At 33.2% G+C, this 6827-nt stretch overlaps 1 pseudogene; it reads left to right on the top strand.

Moving 5' to 3' along the window:
- The first annotated feature begins 5394 nt into the window (after window positions 1-5394).
- Window positions 5395-6550, top strand: LOC107154186 (annotated as a pseudogene).
- The last annotated feature ends 277 nt before the right edge of the window (window positions 6551-6827 follow it).

Genomic DNA, 6827 nt, shown 5'->3' with positions numbered 1-6827 from the left:
TTGTTTGTAGTGATGGAAAGAATAAATTCAAAAGTGTGCATTATATACTTTCCAAATGCTACATGTAGGACAGAAATCATCAAGGAATTTAATACAGATTTTATAGGATGCTATTTCCTCATTGACCTAAACTAGGAATATAAATTTTGTTTCATACGTGAATTTGTATGTCTGCTTTGCATCACTGTGGCCAGAATACCTGACTAGACCAACTTAGAGTAGGAAAAGTTTATCTTGCCTCATTTTTCTGAGACTTAGTCATTGGTTGGACAATCACATTGCTATGGGCTCAAGACAAGACAGAACATCATGGCCAAAGGGCATGGTGTAGTGAAGCTTCTTGGGACTTGGTAGCCAGGAAGCACAGAGGGGGAAGAAGGAAAATGGCCACAGAGAAGGTGAATCCTTCCATAGCATGCCCCCAGAGATCCACTTCTCCAGTCATGATCACTAAGCCAATCATTTTACCTTGGGACATTTGTGCATTAATGCAGGAGCTTTGGGGAGGGGGAGATCACCTCATATCCATACCAAAATAGTGAGCATATGGAAATTCTCCCGATAGCTACCCATAAAGACAGTAGGATTATCAAATTATAGGTTTAGAAACTAACAATGTCATTTGGGAAGCAAATGCTATTTTTTTGTATATATATATTTTTGTGTATATATATATATATAATTTTATCTTTTGGTTACTTGTGAATCCTCTGTGAATGTTCATTGTTTTTCCCCTGGTTATGCCTATGGGCATAACTGTCTTTAAATCAAGGAAAGCTTGCTTTAAAGTAATTTTTATTTATTAGGTACTTGTATCTTCTTGCACCTTGAATTTTCTAACTTAATAAATCAGAGTACATCCTCCTGAAATCTCTTAATAGATCTAAATCATACATTTTATTTAATTTCCAATTTTTTCATGTATAGATATATTTTTCTATTGGTCTGAACCCAGTTTGTTGTCAAAATGTACCATGGAAAAGGCTTCCATAAGCATTGTTGTACAATATCCATGCAACATGAAAATGCACTTGATAATTTAAAAAGTACATTTCAAGATTAAGTTTGAAAAGAATAAAATAACAAAATATTATTGTTTATTTTTTCGAAATACTCCCTCCAAAAATGGGTATCATCTGCCCTTGAATTTCTTTTATTCTTAGATTAATATTTTATAATGGAATTATAGTTTTTCTTTTATTGAAATTACATTCTGGTCATAACTTTTCTGATAAATGCAATGGATTTTGAATGTGTCTTTTCCTGTATATTTCTCTTTTATCATACTAGTTACCATAGGAAGCCAATAATATTTCTTGCTGTTGAATTTTATTGAATATTTGAAGCCAAGATAAAATAGATTTTGTTAGAATTTTTGGATGCTATGAAGAAAAAGATGACATGATCAAATATAAATTTAAATATATGACATACAGAAAGTGCTCAGATATTAAATGTACAGCTCAATGAATTTTCCAAAGTAAACACCAATGAAATGCCTCTTGGATCCAGAAATAAGAAGAATAAAAAGTTTTCCTGTTATTCACACTGGATCACTATGTCCTTCCTCTTCATGGAGAGTAAAGTTTGCCCTGACCTCGAACACCACAGTTTGATACATCCTTTCAAACTCTACGTTGATAGATTCACACAGGGTTATCTCTGACATTTTTCCCTATGTTATGTGCAGTCATTGTAAAAATTTTCCCTGTGTTATGTGCAGTCATAGTTCATTCATTTTTGAAGTGGTATATTATCCCATTGTGTGACTATATCACAATGTTTTTATCAATTCTTCTGTATCTGAATTGTGTGTGTGTTTTTTGTTTGGTTGTTCTGCTTTTACTTTTTGATGTTTATTTATTTTTATTTTTTTCTGCTAGAGCTATTATAAATTATGTTGCCATGAACATCTAGTTCCTGTCTCTTGGCAAACAGAGAAATGCAGTTCTTCTGGGTTAATTATTGGAAGTAGAATTACCATTATCATGAGGTATGTGTCTTTTCAACATTAATAGATAATGTAGAATAATTTGAAAAATAGTGTTTCAGTGTGTCTTTCCATTAGTTTATGTGAGCACCCATTCCTCTACTCCTTGTTAACAATAAATATTGCCATTGTAGCATTTAAATCACTTCAGAGATAAATGTTGGAGTCATTACAGCATACATTGCATTTTCCTGATTACTATGAAGATTGAAGAATTTTTCACATTATTACTGACTGTTGGAAATTATCTTTTCTTTAATAGTTACTTGGGGCTCTTGCTCAGATTTTCATTGTGTTGTCTCTTTTAATTGAGTATGACACACCTAATATAAACACACACACACACACACACACACACACGCAAGCCTGTGAACAAAGATTAAGCCCCTTATTACTTGTATGTGTTCTAACTAATGTGTTATCTCCTGGTGTATGTCTTGACTTTATCTTTTAATAGTTCAATCTGATAAACAAATTTTTCAATTTTAGTATAAACCAATTTTGTGATTATTTCTCTTTTATTGCCAGTACTTTTTGTATTCTATTTAACACATCATTGCCAACTCTGAAGTAATAAAGATATTATCTTCCATTTTCTTCTAGGTGCATTAATATTTTGTTTTTCAAATTTAAGTATGCAATCTACCTGGAATTATATTTTTATTTAGTTCCTATCAATTTTAAATATTAGAATCCTTTAGTACTTCTTCAAGATTTACATGAAATTATTCATTAGAGATCGTGTAGATTCCTCATGAATCAAGAATCTTCTTAATCATATATTCCTGCAGAATTATTTTATATTTCCCTAGCTTCTAAGAATTTTCTGTAATCCTTTAACTTTTTCTTTTATACAATTAAAAAATGAAAACTTGGTGGTTGTACAAAAAGGAAAGTGTGTATATATATATATATATATATATATATATATACATACATATACATACACACACATATATACATACATATATTCTTATATATACATATATACACACATATGTATGCATTTATGTATATATACACATAATATATATAATACACATAATATATATGCATATATATACCCACACATATATGTATGCATTTTCTTTTTTAAATATAAGCAGTCAAAATTACTCCTTTTTTAATGCATTTGCTTTTGGAACTCATTGAATTCAATGATTTTAAGTGATCTTCAACTATTTGTATCCCCTATACTCTATAATCTAGGTCACAATATATATGAGTGAACACTAAACTGCTAGTGAAAGGAAAAGAAACAATAAAGGACAGTGCTGTCATATAATTGGGGAAACCTTATGCTTGCTTTATTTAATGGGTGGATGTGAAAGTTTTGTTGGTAATAAACATATTATTTGTAGAATTACCCAGTCATTTGGAATGCTATAAAGGAGCTGTTGTCAATAAAAATTGTGATTATTACTATGATTTTGTTTCATTTCTGTGGTAATTAGTTATTATCATTATTTATTACTTTATTTTATGGTTATTGTTTGCAATTTCAGCCTTTAAATACCAAAAGCATAAACAGTGTTAATTTAATTACAGTATTGAAATTTTGAAAACTGCATGCAGTGTTAAGATTATTAATAAATATATTTCAAATGGATATTTTAATTATAATTTGCATTTTTTCCAGATTTGTTGTTCATAATAGTTTTGAACAAATTGATATGTTTGTAGTCTTGAAGACTGTCACAAAGAAATAAGTGTCATTCTCATAGGATTTATTTTGGAATACAAACTTTATGATTTTTGTAGTTAACAACAGATACAGGCATAAAGAAAAGAATTCTTAATAAATTCTATATGCGTTATTTAAAGAATCTTCTAACCTTAAAAACTATTGAACATCAAATAGACTGAAACAGTATGTAAAAGAGATGGCATTTATCCACTTCTCTACTTGTTTAATTTTTGATAAAACAGGTTTTCTATCAAATTTAAGATAAGATGGTGTATGATTTATCATTTGCCATCATACTTTGTTAATTATCTTTGACTTTGTACTTCCAAAGACTATGTACTACTATCAAAGCATTGGTGATGTGCATCATTAAAGCATTACAGATTTTATTTGTGGGAAAAATAATCCCATTTGAGCAACTAGAAATTATCAAGGGAGAAATAAAAAGATAATGGAATTTAGGGTGTTTTAAAAAATTGTCTCACACAACTTAATGAGTGTCAAAACATTAAGAGTAAAGATATAAATAATGGGGCGGCATCCTTTGCAACAATGTCCTTAGAGTGATCAGAGATCAAAGATATTCCTATGTGACATAGGAAGGGCAATACAAACTATGAATACACAAGTATGTGTACTTGCATAACATTTATCTAATATTTACATACGCACACACGTACGCACACACGTACACACACACCCCTACAGAAAATAAGCATTCAAGGACTTTTCAAGTTCATAAGTAGCCTCGTGTAGATATTTTAGTATATTACCTGGGAAAGACTGAGAAAGAGATATGCATGTGCGAAGTTTACTTTGGAGTGTTATTGGAAACAAATCTGTGAGAGAGCAAGGGACGCAGGACTGAGAAAATGAAGAGCTGATTTCCTTCATCTGATTCCATGGGGATCTGTGAAACAGGGATAACACTTCAGAATTCTTTCCGATGGAGGCATCAGGTCAATCTTAGAATTGCCGTCTGGAATTGTCACTGGAGGTAGGGGTTCCATTAGAAAAAGTGTGCAACTTGTGCAAGGCGGTGTCTTAAGGCAAAGAAGATTCTCAAAAAGAGATTTTACCCTGAGGTATCAGTAACCACTACTGCCAGCAAATGGAGGAATGAGTGCCTATGTCCTGAAAAGAGGACCCAGGTAGCACATAAGAGCATTAATACCAATATACTCAGTTATAAGGTTGTAATATATATTTTTTAAAGTTACTAAGGAGAATTCCAACAAGATGGAGGGCTGGGAAGCTCCAGAACCTTATTTTTCCAAAAAGATATCAAGTTGACAATATATAGATTGGAATGCCTTTGTGAGAACCCTAGCGATGAGCTGAAAGCTATTACACCAGGCCAATGTAAAACCAAGGAGATTCCAGCAAACGGGGTAGTAAAATTCAGTGTTTTGTCAATCTGTACATTACCATCCATCCAAGTGGCCTGGCACATGTAATCAGGAAGAAACTGCCCGTTCTGGGGCTCCTCCCTCAGGATGAACACAACAGAGTGGTTGATGCACATATAAATACTTGCAAACCATAGGTTTTAAAGTTAATTTTTGGCAATAAAATGTCAATGTTGAGTATATAAATTTTCACTGTTAAATTCTTCCAATTCTAGTGAGGAGAGGTGGTTGCCCAAGCTGCACTCAGTGACGCGCCCCTTTCCACTCCCGAACATCTGACCCAGCCTGCTCAGCCGCTGTAGAAAGTGATGAAAGAAATGACTTAGTATAATGTTTTGGGGGTCAAAACCAATGCCATTCAGGAAGAATTAAAAAAGGCTTACAGGAAACTGGACTTGAAGTACCACACTGCTAAGAATCCAAATGAAGGAGAAAAGTCCAAACAGATTTCTCAAGATTATAAAGTTCTCTCTGATGCCAAGAAAAGGTAATTATATGGCAAAGGAGGGGAACAGGCAATTAAGGATGGAGGAGCAGGTGGTGGTTTTGGTTCCCCCATGGCCATCTTTGATATGATTTTTGGAGGAGAAGGAAGGATGCAGAGAGAAAGGAGAAATAAAAATATTGTTCATCAACTCAGTGGTGTTAGATTTATATAATGGTGCAACAAGAAAACTGGCTCTGGAAAAAAATGTGATTTATGACAAATGTGAAGTCCGAGGTAGTACCAATGGAACAGTAGAGGGGTATCCCAAATGCTGAGGTACTGGAATGCAAATAAGAATTCATCAGATTGGACCTGGAAAGGTTCAGCAAATTCACTGTCTGCATGGATTGCCAAGGCCATGGGGGACAGATCAGTCCTACAGATAGATGTAGAAGTTGCAAGCAGGAAGAGAGTTCAAGAGAAAAAGATTCTAGAAGTTCATATTGACAAAGGCATGAAATATAGACACGGTAAAGGAGACCTAGAGCCAGAACTGGAACCAAGAGATATTTTCATTGTGTTAGATTAGAAGGACCATGCTGTATTTACTCAACAAGGAAAAGACTTTTTCATGTATATGAACATACAGCTGGTGGAAGCATTATGTTGTTTCCAGAAGCCAATATCCACTCTTGATATTCAAACCATACTCATCACCTCTCATGCAGTTCATATTGTCAAGCATGAGATATACAGTGTGTGCTACATGAAGTTAAGCCAATTTATCATAGACCATATAAAAAGGGTCACCTAATCATTGAGTTTGAGATAAACTTTCCTGAAAATGGCTTTCTTTTTCCTGACAAACTCTCTTCACTGGAAAAACTCATACTTGAGAGGAGGGAAATAGAAGAGACTGATGAAATGGGTAAAATTGGTGGACTTTGATCCAGAAAAGATGGTGCCATTATAATGGAGAAACATATGAGGATGATGAATATCATCCCAAAGATGGTGTTCAGTGTCAAACCCCTTAGTGGGTCCAGTAAATAACAGTCACTGCAGGCATTTTATATGCAGTAGTGAATGAGTGAAGGACTATACTCATAATATGTTCACTACTTGCTATTGTGTGTTTTGTTTTAATATTCAATTACAGTAATGTTTTGAAAATTGAATGTAGAATAAACACAAATATAAAAGTTCTGACTTTGCCCTGTGTATATGATGACTTTGGTGTGTAAGAAGTTGTTTAATAACTGTAAAAACTACTTTTTAAAAAGTTCCCCTGGCATCTGTTAGGCCATACCTTGT

Source organism: Marmota marmota, unplaced genomic scaffold (assembly GCF_001458135.2).
Source record: "Marmota marmota marmota unplaced genomic scaffold, marMar, whole genome shotgun sequence".
In the NCBI taxonomy this organism is placed as follows: Eukaryota; Metazoa; Chordata; class Mammalia; order Rodentia; family Sciuridae; genus Marmota; species Marmota marmota.
Note: the sequence above shows the minus strand (reverse complement) of the source record. Positions and strands in the feature narration are given on the sequence as shown.